Source organism: Balaenoptera borealis (assembly GCF_965194805.1).
Source record: "Balaenoptera borealis genome assembly, chromosome: 12".
NCBI classification, from domain to species: domain Eukaryota; kingdom Metazoa; phylum Chordata; class Mammalia; order Artiodactyla; family Balaenopteridae; genus Balaenoptera; species Balaenoptera borealis.
The window spans coordinates 8,329,100-8,347,433 of record NC_138869.1 but is presented as its reverse complement, the minus strand read 5'-3'; the positions used below and the strand labels follow the sequence as shown (position 1 = coordinate 8,347,433).

The 18,334-nt window shown below is 44.9% G+C and overlaps 1 protein-coding gene across 3 annotated transcripts in view; it reads right to left on the bottom strand.

Annotated features, from left to right (window-relative positions):
* TMCC1 (transmembrane and coiled-coil domain family 1) overlaps positions 1-6,130 on the bottom strand; it is a 220,971-nt gene extending 214,841 nt beyond the window's left edge. For all 3 annotated transcript variants that reach the window (XM_082345712.1, XM_082345713.1, XM_082345714.1), the window contains exon 1: positions 6,006-6,130. The gene's annotated coding sequence lies outside the window, so the exon portion shown is untranslated. The remainder of the gene's footprint in view (positions 1-6,005) is intronic.
* Positions 6,131-18,334: the final 12,204 nt, after the last annotated feature.

Sequence of the window (18,334 nt, the reverse complement as noted above, 5' to 3'; positions counted from 1 at the left end):
GGATACGAGGTTTCATTTTGGGATGATGAAAATATTCTGGAACTAGACAGTGGTGGTGGTGGTGGCTGCACAACATTGTGAATGTACTAAAAGCCTCTGAACCACACATTTTAAATGGTGAAAATGATGAATTTTATGTTATGTGAATTTTACCTCAATAGAAAAAAAGAAGTATGTTTCTAAGTGTTAGTTATCTAGTACCTGTACCTCTCACTACTTAACAAAATGCTGTGTTCATAAAAATCTTTCAAAAACACTTTTTTAAAATTTAATATACTGACATTCTAGAAAAGAAGAGAGACAGTACACAGATCAGTGGTTGTCAGGGGCTGGTGAGGGGGGAGTTAAATAGGTGAGGCAAAAGTTTTTTAGAGCACTGAAACTACTCTATATGACACTGTAATGGTGAATATAAGATATTAAAAGTTTGTCAAAACCCATAGAACTTTAAAGCATAAAGAATAAACCTTAATGTATGCAAATTCTGAAACAATCATTTGAGAGATAAAGAGATCTCACCATGGAATACAGAATGCAATAAAACAATCTAAATCTATTACACATATGAAACAACCTCATTTGGGGGTGGAGGAATAAGGTGCTGACCCCTAAGTAATGCTGGAAATAAGTGGAGTCTATCAGTCTAAAGGCAAAAGGAACTATCCATAAGCACTGTACTCTAGTTGATAAAGTGTTTTCCCACAGGGGGACAGATTAGCAATTCTCAAACCAGTTCACATGAATACTGGAACTGAAGAATTAAGTAAATGGATGCCAGAAGGTGGGAGCCAGGTTTCTCACTGGTGGAGTGGAAGAGGTTAGAATGATCCATGTGGTAAGGAATTAGCGCTGGAAATATCAGTATGAATTCATGTTTAGCTTAATAGACAAATGGCTACATACAGAAATATTTATAGATATGTGTATATACACAGCTTAATATAGACACCCATCTCCTTGCTCTGTCACTCAGAGTGCCTAGAAGCAACAACACTCTGGTAGCAACCAGCACATCTAGCACCCAAATCTTGGTTTCAAATACCATTTTCCAACACAAGGAACTAGAGCTCCTTAGAAAAATGACTGTACGACTGAGGCATGACATATAAAAGATGAGCCTGAAGCATTTTATGTTGCCAAAAAGAAAGTACTCACACACAAAGGGGAGGGATACAGGAGCCAACTGAAAGGGCTCCCAGTGGCCAAAGCTGGACAATTTGAGCAATGATATTTATGTAGATACTCTACCTTTTAGGAGGTAGAGCATAACTCATCACTCACCAAGTGTGGGCTATGCACAGTGACTTTCTTCCAGAGTATAGTATAGAAAGGGAGGCACAAAAGGGTAGCTTTATAGTGGAGAAAACAAACACTAGCACAAGTTAAGTGAGCAAGGTTAACAGTAACACTGATAAGTCATATGTACTCTTGATATGTGATGAGAATGGAACTTTACCTCTGTGGTCTTCCTTCCAAAATCATATTACGTCAGTCTAACCATTAGAAAAACATCAGACAAATGTCCAATTGAAAGACATTCCACAAAAATACCTGATCAGTTATCTTCAAAATTGCCAAGGTCATTAAAAACAAGGGAAGTCTGATATATTGCCTCAACCAAGAGAAGCTAAGGAGACATGACTATTAAATGTAATGTGGCATCCTGAATGGGATCCTGGAACACAAAAAAGGACATTAAAGAAAAAACTGGAACTCTGAATAAAGTATAGACTTAGTAATAATGCAACCATACTGATTAATTGTGACATATGTAACACACTAATGTAAGATGTTAATAATTGGGCGTGGGAAACTGGGTGTGCGATAGGCAGGAACTCTCTGTACTATCTTTACAATAATTCACTAAATCTAACACTGCTCTAAATAAAACATTTATTTTTAAAGTTTATTTTTATAAAGTTGTAAACATTTATACATGGTCTTGGCCCTCAAGAAGCTTGTCGTCTCATTGTGAGGTAAGATACATGCTCATGAAAGAAGTATAAAACACAAAAATAAGAAAATATTAAATTGAGAAATACAGATAAAAGTATTTAGGAATATAGAGAAGGTCTAGAAGTATAAGGGAAAACTTCATCAAGGAGGTAAAACTTAAGTTTGTACCTTAAAATGTACTTCAGGGTACCAAAGTAAAAAAGAATGATGATAAATTGGTACACTTACAAGAAACAGAAGGGTGAAAAAACAAGGAAAAACTAAAAGAAATGAAAGTATTTAGCCCTGAAAAGTGAAGACTTAAATAAGAGGCATAAGAGCGGTGTTCAAATACTTTAAGGGTCATGTAGCAGAACTAACAGAGTTACATCATATGCCCATTTAACTTACTAGCTGACCTCTGGTAAAATGTGACCAACACTCAAGGACACAGAGAGTGACAGCTGCTCTACAGAGCCACAACAGGAAATGCCAATTTGGAAAGACAGGAAGCAGGTGGCCAAGTTCTTCTCTACAACTTTTCAAAGGACAGTGTGCATGTGAGCCCAACGAAGCAGAAACTTAGATTCAAATCCTGCAAACATTTATTGACCACTTACCATATGCCAGGTGCTTCCATGTATATTATCTAATTTAATATTCATAACATATCGATAAACATTTATTAATGTTTTGTATTTATACATTGAGCCTTAATGTACAAATACAATAAAATTAATCCTGCAAGAAAGCAGGAACACATTAAAATTCTCCACCATCTCCCACTCTCTGATAAGGATTTGATAGCTCTTAAAAGGCAAAATTTGTTTGAAGGCCTACATATCTACATCATTTTCTCCCTCTTGCTCCTTCCTTCAGTCAAGCTTAGTGGCTCTCGGTCTGTAAAATGCTTAAGAACTAAATAATTATATATGCAAAAACACGCACACTACGCTTTTTAAACAATTAAAGGGATTTTCAAGTACAGTTTTCATCTTATGTAATTTTTGTCTGAAGCACTGACTTTAGAGCCAAATCCTGTGGATGAGGTGCAGCCCCACCTCAGGCTTATTCCACGGGCACTGTAAGGCAGCATCAGGGGAAGGAGGTAGAGAGGTTGACTCCTATTGCAACATGAAGAAGAACATTCTAACAACAATCAGAGCTATCTAAAAATGGCACGGGCTACCTCAAAGTAATGAATTTTCTGTCATCAAAGGTGTTCAAGCAGAGGTTGAAAAATCACTGAGAACATCTGAGAAGAGAGCAATTGGGTAAGAAGCTAAGTTCTCTTCCAAATCTTAGATTCTATAATGGGTAGACTTTTAAAATCTGACAGGCGGGCAATCTAGTTGAGAACAACAAAATGAAGAAAGACACCAAGGCAAGAATGACATGGTATGTGGAAAAGCCCAATGCTGGGGAAACACAGAAGCTCATTTCCATCGGCAGATGTCTGTATTTGCTATTTCATGTGCCAGGAAAGCTCTTCCATCTCTTAGGCCACAGCTCAAACATCTTCTCCTCATTGAGGCCTCCCCACCACCCCCACCAGTCACTCACTTGTCACATCAGCTTGTTTTATTTTCTTCATGGTTCACATTAGGAGTCAGCTAACTTTTTCTTTAAAGGGCCAGACCACAGGCCAAATCCAGCTTGCCCCATGTTTCTGTATGGCCTATAAGCTAAGAATGGTTTTTACATTTTTAAATGGTTGAAAAAAAATCAAAAAGCAGAATTCAAACATTTTGTGACACAGGAAAATTGTATGAAATTAAAATTTCAACGTCCAAAGTTTAATGAGAACACAGACACACTCGTTTATGTACTGTACTGCCTGTGGCTGCTTTTGCACTAAAACAAGACAGTTGAGTAGCTGCAACAGAGACTGTATGGCCCATAAAGCCTAAAATATTTAGTTTCTGGTCTTTTACAGAAAAAGTTTGCTAATCACTGATTTGTAGCATTACCTGAAATTATCTCTATTTGCTTATTTGCTATCCTCATTCTCACACACATAGAATAAAGCTCCATGAGGGCAGGGACTCTGCCCCCCACTGTCGCTCAGTACTTACCTAGAAAAAATCCTGGAACAAAATAAGGGCTCAACAAATACTTGACTGATAAATTAATGAGTGATCCATAAATGCCACTCTGAGGAGTTCAAACTTAAGCCTTCGGCCATTATAGGTTTTGTATATATATGACAGGCAAAAGAAAAGGGGAAATATTCTAGTAGAGAGGAGCAAAGAGTTTAAAGTAATGGTGGTCATCAATTAGTCCAGGTCACTGGGTTTCTTCATCAAATTGTACAGGTTTTTCGTGCGCATAAAAGATTCTCTCAACTACTGTAAGGTGTCACAACACTGCCAGCTGATTGTGCTTCTGTTTATCGTAAGATGCAAATACTCTGAGAAATCTCATTTCCTATACCTAGTACACAGCAGCCACACCATGCCAAATCTTAATAAGTACTCATAATTTTAATAGATCTAGATCATGTGCTAATGAATTTTTAATATCTGAATCCTTCCTATGCTGCTGATCAGCAATCTATTCTGTAAGCAGCTGAAAACTCTTCAGAAATTAAAAGGTTACCGCCCACAGACCAGAAGCAGCTTTATAATCTTTCTATACTAGCCAGAGAGTGGGTGTGTGATTTCAAAAAAAAATACAAGCCAACTCTGTCGGTAGAGGACAAGGTATTGTTGCATTAAAATCCCACCCATAAGCATCATTTGTTACACGACACTAGTAGAACTACCACCTACTCATAATCCGAGTCTCACTCTTCTAATACAAGTGAAGAAAAAAATGTATCTACCTCCTGAAGGAATCTTGTCATGAACACATTAACATTTTCATAAGGTTCTCTCCTTCCAGGCTTTGCAACAATTTCCATACACAGGTACTTCAAAGACAAGGATTTGGTTTAGCCAATAACTTCCAAATGTAAGATACTGGTCAGACGGCATAAACAAGTCAAAGTTCTGCTTTATTCTAAAGCAGCTACCTGCTTTTTAATTTAGGAATTCAGACCTTTCATAGAGATGCTTATGGTACAGGTACCTCTGATAAGTATGTCAGACTTAATAGCAACCATTTTGGATTAAGACAAGTGTGTGTTCATCCTTCCTTTCCTCTATGACAAGTCAGGATGAAAAGGCAGCCTGCAAAAGCACTGGCTAAGATCTACCAAGACTAATGTGTAAGGTGTCACCAAAGAAGAGGGGGGAAATCAGCCAACAGCTTAAGTGGGCTGCTTCAAGAAACTACTGCAGATTCACCTGGGGGATGTTCACCATCAATGTTAGGGATGAACCAAACCAACCCCTGGACAAACACTACACACACGTTTGCTTAAGCTGAAAAAGCTGGGGTCTGCAAGCTATAAATGGATCTCTGGCCCTTTAGAGAAGGTGCAACTCACTGAGCCCCTCTTCCCTTCCTAAAAGGGTTAATAAAAGGCACCTGGGACCAAGCCCAGCCAGCCCAGACTCGCATCCCACCGCGCACCACCAATTCTCCCCGTTCCCAGAACTGCCGGCTCCCTCCTCCCCTCAAACAACAAGTTCAAAATCAAAACAAAAGGTGCAAAACTGCTTTCAGGTGGCAATGGCTAAGCCCCAGTGGCCAACTTCTGGGGACGCCAGGGCGAGCGAGGGCTCGTAGGATCCCCGACCCCCCTAGAGCCAGCTCCCAAACAGTCCTTCGGGCCTCGGCCCACCCCCTCACACGCCCCTCCCTCCCCGCGGCCCTGGAGGGGGTGCTGGGAAGGGGGCGAGGCGAAGGGGAGGGGAGAGAAACCCCAGGGTCAAAATGACAGCGGAACGGGCCGGGAGAGGAAAGAGGCCCGGAGGGATGCTGGGGGTCGAGCCCTAGGCCCAGGGCTTCAGCCCCGAACGGTGGCGACCGAGGGTCCGACCCGCGCCAGGCCGCGAGCGGGAGGCCCGGGCCGCGTCGGCGGCGCCGCCCGGCCACGCTCCCCTCACGACTCTCCCCTCCCGGGCCACAGGGGCCGTGAGGGACCGCGGCCGCCGCCAGCGTCGGGGGCGGGGGCACTCACTCACCGGCGGGGAGGGGAGGAGCAGCCGGCGTCTCCGCCAGCGCCGTCGCTCGCGCTCAAGCACCGGCTCCTGCCGCTGCGGCCGCCGAGCCCGGTCCATCCCCCCCCCCAACCACCCCCCTCCCGGCCCTCCCCCCGCGCCGCCTCAGCCGCCTCAGCCGCCGCCTCCGCAGCCGCCACAGCCGCCACAGCCGCCTCAGTCCCAGCACGGGAGCGCGAACCGGCGCGAGGAGGGGAGAGCGCGCGCGCGCCCGCCGCCGCCACCCACAACCTCCGCCCCCGGCAGGCGGCGCACGCGCGAGGCGGCGGCGGGCGCGCGCACGCTGCAGGGGGGGACGGCCCCGAAAGGCGTGGCCCCGCCCACCCACGCGGTCGCCGGGTCCCGGGCTGTTCCGCTGCAGGTTCGCTCTTCACCGCGAAAGGTCCGGGAACCGAGTTCCTCTGGCCAGGCCCCGTTTTCTGAGAGCGAAGGCCCAGGGCAGCTGAGGTGTGAGCGGATTTCTGACCGCCGCTCCGGGTTCCTCACCTGTTCTGCTTACCTTCAGTCGTAAGGCCTTCTTTCCTCCTCCGATCCAGCAGGTTTTCGGCCGCTGCTGGCAGGGGCTTATTATTACTATTTCACGTCCGCTTTTACCACTCAAGGGAACACAAGCAGCCATCAGCCTATCCCTTTATTACTGCATTTTCCTAATTCATTTATTCGTTCATCGCTTATGTATTGAGGCTCCTTCCGTGTGCTAGGCCCTGTATGAGTTACTGGAAGTACAACGTGGGGTTAAAGAGTCATGAAGTTAGAACCGATGGAGAAGGAAAACGTTAAAGGGAGAATCACAAAAAATTAAAATTTGCAAATAGCAAAATCTCTTCTGAGAGGGGCATGGTGCTAAGAGAGCCTGTATTAGGGGGAGGAGGGAAGGAGATTGATTCAGGCAAGGATTTTCAGGCTGGAATCTGAAGGCTGACTTGGAAGGACTTAATTATGTCCAAGGGATGAGAGCTTGGCGTGGCCGGAATGCGGCACTGAATGTGGAGTGGAATGTGAGTTGGGGCAGGGGACCAGTTAGGAGGCTGCCTTAACAGTCAAAGCAAGGTAGACTGGTGGTAGAGAAGAGTCCTTTTTAGGGAGTATAATGGACAGGACTTGATAGACTGATGAAGATTGAGGCCAAGGAGGTGGTAAGGTTGACTGTTAGATTTGAGGTTGGTGGGGATGCATCTGTAGATCTCAGGAGCTCTTGAAGGAGGCCGTTGAGGAAAGTAACTCAGAATGGATGATAAACGTAAAAGCTAAAACTATTAAGTAAATTTCTAGAAAAAAACAGAGAGAAAAAAGTCTTTGTGATTTTGAGATAGGCAAAGATTTCTTAGGACACAAAAACGTGAACCATAAAAGAAATGATTCATAAGTTGAACTTAATCAAAATTTTAAACTTTTGTTCTTTGAAAGACACCATAAAGAAAATGAAAAGGCAAGCCATAGATGGCAGGGGGGATTTGGAATACAATATATTTGACAAAAAACTTGAATCCAGAATATATAAAGAACTCTTATAAATGAATAATAAGACAACCCAAAAAACAATGGGCAAAAGATTTTAATAGACACTTCACTGAAGAAGATATAAAAATGGCCAATAAGGGACTTCCCTGGTGGTCCAGTGGGTAAGACTACAAGCTCCCAATGCAGGGGACCTGGGTTTGATCCCTGGTCGGGGAACTAGATCCCACATGCATGCCGCAAGTAAGAGTCCACATGCCGCAACTAAGAAGCCCATGTGCCGCAGTGAAGATCCCGCATGTTGCAACTAAGACCCGGCGCAACCTAAATAAATAAATATTTTCTTTAAGTGGCCAATAAGCAACAAAAAGATGTTCAGTATCTTTCATCATCCAGGGATTTGCAAACTAAAACCACAAGGAGATGCCTCTACACCCTCATTACAGTAGCTAGAATTTAAAAGACTGATGACCCAGCAACCACATTCCTACACATATCCTTAACTATACTTAAGCTCGAAATAAAGATGATAACAAAGTCATACTTCCACCTAACATGACACAACTAACCTGCATACAACCAAAACACATATAATACTTTCCGCAAAAGAGGATGCAGTGCTTCCCTGGTGGTGCAGTGGTTAAAACTCCGCCTGCCAATGCAGGGGACACAGGTTCGAGCCCTGGTCCGGGAAGATCCCACATGCCACGGAGCAACTAAGCCCGTGTGCCACAACTACTGAGTCTGTGCTCTAGAGCCCACGAGCCACAACTACTGGGCTCTCGTGCCACAACTAAAGCCTGCGCAGCTAGAGCCCGTTCTCTGCAGCAAGAGATGCCACCGCAATGAGAAGCCCTCACAACGCAATGAAGAGTAGCACCTGCTCTTGCTGCAACTAGAGAAAGCCCGCACGCAGCAACGAAGACCCAACACAGCCAAAAGTAAATAAATAAAATAAATTTAAAAAAAAAAGAGGATGCAAACTTCTTGAGTGATATTCCCTTTCTGCTTTTGACATCCTGTAACTTAATACTGTGCTATAAAGTTAACTATATTATTAATACATCTCCGTTGTGCAGCAGCAATCAAATCTTGGTAATCAGGATCAGCCAGGACAGAAACTCCCCTCTTTGCCTGTTGATTGAGAAGCATGAGATTCCCAAAAAGACCAGATGACAGCCTCAACTTCCAATTTAGCAGAAACATTTTTGTGTCTCCTGATGGAAACATTTTCCCTTTGGAACTAAGACCTCTAGACTAGCAGAGCTTCTGGCCATTTCTCCTTCCAGGCAAAATGAGCAACCAGGTGCACTGCTTGAGGTTTTGCCAAAAGGTAGGCTTTTCCTTCACTGTTATTCTTCAAGGGTATCCCAGAAAGGGGCTGCAGCCCTGCAGCAGTCTGTTTTCACCGAGCCTGCATATTGTACGGGACCTGTGTAAACCAGGCTGTAAACCACGACTGAGTTTTCTCTTCCCCAGTCAGCTGGTCATAGAGGATGCCCCATGAGACTGTAGGTGTGGGCTGAGAGAGAGAAGACAGTGCAGCAGGAGCAGCGGCCGTGGGCGTGTGGGCCACTTCTTCACACAACTTACTTGTGCCTTATGTGTGCTCATTCAGGCCCAGTCTCATACATGCCGCTTCACTGAAAATGGAGCGCTGCTGGGCATGCACAACTTTATAGCTTGCGGATCAGACAACACCCAGCTCATTCGTGATGGGCAGCTCCAGTCACATGGTAACTTGATGGCTCATGGTTAAGAGTTCAGTCTCTATTAAGGCTCTGTAGCAAGCCAAAAGTTGTTTCTCAAAAAGAGAGTAGTGGGACCTCCCTGGTGGCACAGTGGTTATTGCGTATATAGTATACCCTAATGAAGTTGTTGTTAAAAAAGAATTCATTTGATGGGATTTATAGCAGATTAGAAACAGAAGAACAGAGGATTAGTGAACTAAAAGACATGCAGCAGAAAGTATTCACATTAAAGCACAGAAAGGGACCTCCCTGGTGGCGTAGTGGTTAAGAATCCTCCTGCCAATGCAGGGGACACGGGTTCAATCCCTGGTCCAGGAAGATCCCACATGCCATGGAGCAACTAAGCCCGTGCGCCACAACTACTGAGCCTGCGCTCTAGAGCCCGCGAGTCACAACTACTGAGCCTGTGTGCCACAGCTACTGAAGCCTGCGTGCCTAGAGCCCAGGCTCCGCAACAAGAGAAGCCACAGCAATGAGAGGCCCGCACACTGCAACGAAGAGTAGCCCCTGCTCGATGCAACTAGAGAAAGCCCATGTGCAGCAACGAAGACCCAATGCCACCAAAAATAAACAAATAAATAATTTTTTTTAAAAAGGTTATACGGAGAGACAAAGACCCAGAATAGTCAACACAATATTGAAGAAGAGCTTAGAAAACTGACACTATCTGACTTTAAGCCTCACTATAAAGCTACAGTAATTAAGACAGAGTGGTATTGGTGAAAGAGTGGACAAATAGATGAATGGAACAGAATACAGCACCCAGAAATAGATCCATATAAATATAATCAACTTTTCTTTGACAAAGGAGCAAATTCAATGCAATGGAGAAAAGCAATCTTTTCAACAAATGGTTCTGGGACAACTGGACATTCATATGCAAAAAATGAATCTAAATACAGACTTTATACCCGTCACAGAAATGAACTCAAAATGAATCATAGACCTAAGTATAAAACACAAAACTTGAAACTCCTAGAAGATAACATAGGAGAAAATCTAGACAACCCTGGGTATGGTGATAACTTTTTAGATACAACACAAAAGCATGACCTATATGTCTTAGTCCATTCAGCCTGCTATAACAATGTACCACAGACTGGTTAGCTTGTAAACAGCAGAAATTTATTTCTCCCAGATCTGGAAGCTGGAAGTCCAAGGTTGTAGTGTTGGCATTGTTAGGTGAGAACCCTCTTCTGGGTTTCAGACATCTTGTATCCTCACATGGTAGAAGGGGCTGAGAAATCTCCCTGGAGCCTCTTTTATGAGGTACTAATCCCATTCGTGAGGGATTTAAAAACCTCTTACAGGTCCCACCTCCTAATATCATCATCTTTAGGGGTTAGGATTTCAACATATAAATTTTGAGGGGACACAAACCTTCAGACCATAGCACCATGAAAGAAATAATTGATAAATAGAACTTCATTAAAATTAAAAACTTCTGATCTGTGAAAGACACAGTCAGGAAAGTGAGAAAACAAGCCACAGACTGGGAGAAAATATTTGCAAAAGACATGTCCAAAATATACAAAGAACTCTTACAACTCAACAATAAGAAAATGAACAACTGATTAAAAAATGAGCAAAAGATCCAAACAGACACCTCATCAAAGAAAATATACAGATGGCAAATAAGCATATGAAAAGATGTTCCACATCATCTGTCATTAGGGAAATGCAAATTAAAACAATGAGATACCACTACACACCTATGAGAATGGCCAGAATCTGGAACACTGACAGCACTAAATACTCTTGAGGATGTAGAGCTGCAAGAGCTCCCTTTTTATCGCTGGTGGGCATGCAAAATGATACAGCCACTTTGGAAGAAGTTCGGTGGTTTCTTACAAAGCTAAACATACTCTTACCATACAATCCAATAATTGTGCTCCTTGGTATTTACCCAAAGGAGTTGAAAATTTATGTTCATGAAACAAACCGCATACAGATATTTATAGCAGCTTTACTGTTAACTGCCAAACCTTGGAAGCAACTAAGAAGTCCTTCGGTAAGTGAATGGGTAAATAAACTGTAGTACATCAAGACAATGGAATATTTTTCAGTGTTAGAAAGGAATGAACTGTCAAGCCGTGAAAAGACATGGAGGAACCTTAAATGCTTATTACTAAGTGAAAGAAGCCAACCTGAAAAGGCTATACACTGTGTGATTCCAACCATATGACGTTCTGTAAAAGGCAAAACCATGGAGACAGTAAAAGGATCAGTGATTGCTGGGGGTGAGGGGGAGGAGGAGCTGAATCCGCAGGGCACAGAGAATCTTTAGGGTAGTGATAATACTTTATATTACACTATAATGGTGGATACACGTCATTATACATTTGTCAAGAGGCATAGGTTGTACAACCCCAAGAGTGAACCCTAACATGAACCATGGACTTTGGGTGATAATGATGTGTCAATACAGGTTTATCAGTTGTAACAAATGTACCACTCTGGTGGGGTATGTTGATATGGTGGAGGTTGGAGGTGAGCAGGGAATATGTGGGAAATCTCTGTAACTTCTGCTTAATTTTGCTGTGAACCTAAAACTGCGCCAAAAAATAAAATCTATTTTAAAAAATACATTAGCACAGTGACACATAGTAAGTATTCAAAAAGTGCTAGCTATTATGATTATTCCCATTATTTCATATGTCCTATCCAGCACTGACATGTAATGATTCTATGACAGTAAATGGGTGAGCACAGTAAGAAAAAAAACTGTAAAAATATGCCCGGTTCCTATTTTAAATCCCCAAGTTTAAATCCCCAAGTGTAAACTGACAGAGAAGGGGACACTGGAAAACATAGATAGTGAGCACTTATTGAGTACCTACTAGGTGCCAAACAGCTTTATTTATTTACTCATATCACCCTCACAACATCTGCTGATGTAGCTTATGAGAGGCAGTAGAATCCCTCTGCAGTTGGGCTGCATGATTTTGAATACTGACCCTGCCACTTACAAGCTGTGAGACCTTGGGCCTCAGTTTTCTCTCTCTCTCTTTTTTTTTGACCATGTCGCATGGCTTGCAGGATCTTAGTTCCCTGACCAGGGATAGAGCCCTGCCGGGGCCCCGGCAGTGAAAGTGCCAAGTCCTAACCACTGGACCACCAGGGAATTCCCAGTTTTTTCATTTGTTTAAAATACAAATAAATGGGCTTCCCTGGTGGCGCAGTGGTTAAGAATCTGCCTGCTAATGCAGGGGACACGCGTTCGAGCCCTGGTCTGGGAAGATACCACATGCCGCGGAGCGACTAAGCCCGTGAGCCACAACTACTGAGCCTGCGCGTCTGCAGCCTGTGCTCCGCTACAGGAGAGGCCGCGACGGTGAGAGGCCCGTGCATCGCGACGAAGAGTGGCCCCTGCTCGCCGCAACTGGAGAAAGCCCTTGCAGAGAAACGAAGACCCAACACAGCCAAAAATAAAATATAAATAAATACATAAATTAAAAAAAAAAAACAAATAAATGGTTTTCATACCAATCTTATAGGGATGTTGCATGGATTAAATAAAGCACATAAGACAGGGACTGGCACATAGCAAGCATTTTGTGTTGCTGATACTATTTTAGAAATGTGGAAACTGAAGCCCAGAGAGGTTAGGTCACTTGCTCAGGGTCACACAGCCGGGAAGCGGCAGAACTGGAATTTAAACTCAGGTATTCTCTGATAATAGACAAACAAGTGTAGAGGCAATTACAAAGGTACTATAAGTGCTGTGATAGGAGTTACTTTGTAATTTGTGGCAGCCCCAAGGAGGCCTTTAGGCAGGTCTGGGACAGGTCTGGAAGGCTTCCAGGAGGAGATGGTGCCTGAGTTGTGACTTAAAGGATGGGCTGAGGTTTGCCAAGTGACCAGGTGAGGAGGTGGAGGATAGCAGGGATTATGTGAAAAAGCCTGGGATGAGACAGGCTGGGGGAGCTGCAAGGTGTTTAGGGCAGATGGATTGAGGGGTGTAACTTGGGTATGACAGCAGCTGAAGCTAACCACAGACCACGGGAGCCAGAAAGAACCTTCACATCCTTGAAACCTCTCTATTTTAGTAGCAGAACCCTTTTTCAGATGAAACCTTATGATTCCTAGGATAGAAAATAGGTGAAAGAAGAAGAGCTTCAGGTGAAGTGGGGATGGTTCCCAGGGACCCCCCCACCCCAGCTTTCCTGCCAACTTCCCTCACATCTTTGCAGAATCCCACAGGGCCTCACCCCTCACTCCTACACCTGAAGGAACTGAGGCCCAGAAGCAGGTGACAAGTGAGGGCCCACCTCTCCTGGGAGACTGGAGCCAGGACTTTGAACTCGCAGTGCAGCCCAGCCTGGGACGTTTCTTCTCAGGATCCTTAGAAGCTTTTGTGGGAGATAACAGCTTTGAATAAAGTTGGGAAAAGGCAGGGGGGGTGGGGGGAAAAGGCAGTGCAGGCAGCTCAGAAAGCCACAAAGCCTCCCCTTTTGGGGACTCATTGTTTCCAACTCTACAAAGGGGAGGGCTGGCCAAGATGACCTTGAAGACACTGTCCATCCCTGGATCCTGAGGCCATCGGCTGGGCCTCAGCCCCTCTTAAGGAGACCCCCACCCCTGAGCCCCAGATCTCAGGCTCTGTCCCTCCAAATCGCACTCCCCAGTCTCAGAGTGGGGAGTGGGTGCCCCAGAGATGCCAGTGAGTGAAGCCCACACGGAGCGCCGAGCAGAGGCCGGGCAGCCTGGCGGCCAGAGGCTGATGTGATCCAACTTGGCGGCTCACAGTATTTTTAGGCCTCTGTGCCCCTGTCACTGGGCTGGAAGCATGTTAGAGAAAAACAAAAATGGAATGACCTCTGCCTGACCTGACAGTGCCACCAAAGGGAAGGAAAGGGTTTGAGAAAAAGGTAAACAGCCTTTTTTTTTTCCTCCCTCTACTCTCAGCAGTACGGGCAAGGCTGGGACACAAGAGGGGTTTCAGGGGCATGGGGAGAGCCCCTCACTCCTGCAGATACCTCACTGGAGACCAGCAATGTCCTCCCGTCTGCCCTCAAAAGCCATGCACCTGCCTTCACTCCCCTTTACTTAGGGCCTTGGGTGGGTCTCCAGTGTGACTTACAGGAGCCTCTGTAACCTGCCCACGCTCCCCAATCTCGCCCTCACTCAACACCATTTATTTACTTCACAAACACATACATCCCAGGCTTTACACTCTGCGCCTCCCACTACCCACTCATTTAATCCTCACACAACCTCACTTTGACAGACGAGCAAACTGAGATCAGAGGGAGATGGACTGACCTGCGGAGTCGGAACTCACAGCCGGGCGGTCTGGCTGCAGAGGACCCCGTGAACATCCACGCTGCACCACTTCTCCAAAGTCTGATTCGCGCCAGGCTGCAGGGCACCAGGCGCCCCACCTCTCAAGTAGCCCCAAGAACCCTCCAGCCCCCCACCATGACCCCTAGGGTCACCCACTCGCAGTGGGAGCCTGTGGTCCCAGAGTCATCATTAACAGATGAATTGCCTGTTCACCCCGTCCACCAGCTGCCTCTGACCTGCTGCTCTGGGCTGCCCGGCAGGTTGTTCTGGGACCTTCCCACGCTGCTCCTCTCCAAATTCCTCTGAGGAGCCCGAGTCCAGCCTGGAGTCCTTACCCAATCTTGCTGAAACCCCGAGGGAGTGAAAGGAAAGCTGAAACCCAGTCCGTAGATATCCGTCCTGGCCGGCTCCTGCCCTGGAGAGCCCTGCCCTGGGGGCCCCTGCTGGCTGCTTCTCTCCTCAGCCCTTTGCGTCTGATTTTAGTGAGCAGAATCCCTTGTTCTCGTCCCAGAGTCTAGGAATCCTCACTTCCCAGGCCAGGCCCCAGCCAGAGCAGTAAACCAAGAAAAAAACCCCACAGTCTCTTCAAAGTTGCCGCCTCCTTGCTCTGGCAGAACTCTGGGGCCAAGGTTCCTTCCTTCTAGAAGAGGGCTCTCACTTTATCTTAGATAATAGAAGGGCCCTGGGAAGTGCTTTTCCAACTAAAAGAGCCATCTTTGCCCAAAGGGTAACTCTAGTGCCACCAAAGAAATGGGCCCCTATTAAGAACAGCTTTTCCCCTCCACTCCCTGACAAAATACAGCTAACAGCTGTAACGACTGAGCAATCTACTCATGGGGTAGAATCACAAATATTTATTTTGCTTCCCATTACCTTTTTAAAAGGCATTCAGTGGAGGAAGCTCCACCCCTGTCCCTGAGTGAAAATTTGGACACTCCCGGAGTTTTTCTGATCATTCCCAGGTGTGATGGTTCATTTTATGTGTCAATTTGGCTGAGCCACTGGGTGCTCAGATATTTGGTCAAACGCTATTCTGGGTGCTTCTGTAAGACACCCAGATGAGATTAACATTTGGATGAGATTAGCATTCAAATCAGTGGACTCTGAGGAAACAGATTGCTCTCCAGAATGTGAGTGGGCCTCACCCAATCAGTTGAAGACCTGAATAGAACAAAAAGACAAGCCTTCCCTGAGCAAAAGAGAATCCCCCCCCCAAAAAAGAGAGAATTCTCCAGCAGACAGCCTTGGACTCTAATTCCTTATAATAAATTTCTCTCTCTCTCTCTCCATAGATAGATAGATAGATAGATTGATTGATTGATTGATTGATTGATTGATAGGCAGAGAGAGAGAGAGAGAGAGGGATTTAGTTTCCCTGGAGAGCCCCAACAAATACACCAGATTAAGCAAGCAAACAAACAAAACTCCATATTCATTTTAGGTTTGTAAACACAGTCTAAGTCCAGAAGTTAGAATGTCCAGTCTGGGAAATAGCCAAAGCTTCCAACTTTTTGAAATGTTACAGATGGCCCCTCCCCCTACTAGAGTGTGGATGGATCCTTCTTTCTCTTTTCCCACCTTAAAGCCTCCTCTATCTTGCTCAGGTGGTTTCTAACCCCTGCCATGGGGCAGGGGTGGAGAGGCAAGGAAGAAGGAAGGGAGGAGATGTTGGGGAGCTTACCTGCCTGATGCTGCTACACGGGATGGTTTTGTCCTGACCTGTGTGTAAAGCTGATCCCTCTCAGGGGGTGCTTTTGTAGATGCTAGAGACCCTTGAGAACATTTCATTTTACCTTTTTGATTTGGGCAACACATTTACCTCCTGCTGGTGACTCTCAGCTCCTGTTTTTATTCTTCCCTCCCCACAACCTGGACATAAACAACATGGAATCTCTGTTAACATGACATCATTCCTTAGATGTCCTCTGGGGCATAATCAGGTCAGCTCTCCTGAGGGGCCCACATCTCATCTAGGGGAAATCCTCACGTTTGCTCATTCTTCTGACAACCTGCAAGGCAAGGCTTCCCTCTCAGCCTCTTCTCTGAAGCTCTTTTTCTCCAGCCCTTTAGATTGCTCTCCCCCTGGGTGGGGCTGGACTGAGGGAGAGGAAAGTCAAAGTCCTATTCTCTCCAAAGAAGTTCTCCTCACAAATTTATTTAATCTCCAATAACTAGATCATTAGATCCTCAATGCTGGGAAGACCTTTTAAGGTCTTATAGCGGGTTTTTGCTAATTTCCTCTGAACATTTACATCTTGGTGTGGAATGTCTTATCTATTTTATCTTGGTGACTGAGTAGGAAGTTGCAATTTAACATCCTGTTACACACACAATTACATGTGCAAAGAGATAGAGAACAGTTTATACTACTTTATTTTTGCAGGGAGACCTCCATGTGTGTCTGGACAGGGGCAGAAAGGAGAGTTGGCTTGGGGGTAGAAGTTGAGGGCTCTGCATTCTCTGATTCTGGTGCCCCCCCCTTCCCATCCTACCCTTTTACAACTTCCCTGCCCTACCAGCCCACCCCTAGCTCCCAGGTCAAGAAGGTGAGAGAAAATGCTTTGCATGATGAAGAAAGAATTTGAAGAGCAAAAGTAGGGGAGGGGAAACAGAGACAAGGGGGAAAGTGCAGTGCAGAAAATGTGAAAGATGGCCTGATACCTAGAACTCTCTCCCTAATGCCAAAGCCTGACAAAATTCTTCTAAAACTCACAAGCAGAATGAACAGATGCCGAACCATTCCTTCTCATCCCTTCTGCGGGGCCTGCAAAGGCAGGGACGACTGGGTCTGCCTTGGCTACCACTAGATCCCCCAGAGGAGATCAGTAAAGGTCAGATGATTGACTAGGGAGCCAGGGCCGAAACCGAGCTTTGGGATGGGCTGAGATTGCCGACCTGTGTGCCCAGAACGCCTATATATTTCTGTTCCCTCCCCTTCTTTGTTCTCCTATGGTCATACAAATTATATCTTCATGTATTATAAACTCATCAACACAGTCTTATAATTATTGCTTTATGCAACTGTTCCTTAAATTAGACAAAAGAAAAAAAGAGCTTACAAACCAAAAAATACATTTATGCTGTCTTCTATATTTACCAATGTAGTTGCCTTTACTGGTGCTCTTTATTTCTTCAGGTGGATTTGAGTTACTCTCGAGTGCCCTTTGATTTCAGCCTGAAGGACTGCTTTATGTAAGCATTAAGCAATAACTTTCTATTAGCCCCTCCTCCCTGCATCTAGGAACCTCTAATCTACTTTCCACTCTGTGAATATGACCACTCTGGGTACCTCATATAATTGGAATCCTATAATATTGGTCCTTTTGTAGCTGGCTCATTTCACTTAGTATGATTTCAAGGTTCATCTGTGTAGTAGCATGTGTCAGTACTTCAGACTTTTTTATGGCTAAGTAATATTTCATGGTATGTATATATCACATTTTGCTTATTGATGGACATTTGGGTTGTTTCCATCTTTTGGCTATTGTGAATAATGCTGCAATGAACATTGGCATACAAGTATCTGCTTCATTTTTTTTTAAATTACTTAATTAATTTATTTATTTTTGGCTACGTTGGGTCTTCATTGCTGCACGCGGGCTTTCTCTAGTTGCAGTGAGCGGGGGTACTCTTCGTTGCAGTATGTGGGCTTCTCATTGTTGTGGCTTTTCTTGTTGCAGAGCACGGGCTCTAAGCACACAGGCTTCAGTAGTTGTGGCACGTGGGCTCAGTAGTTGTGGTCTGCAGGCTCTAGAGCTCAGGCTCAGTAGTTGTGGCACACGGGCTTAGTTGCTCCAC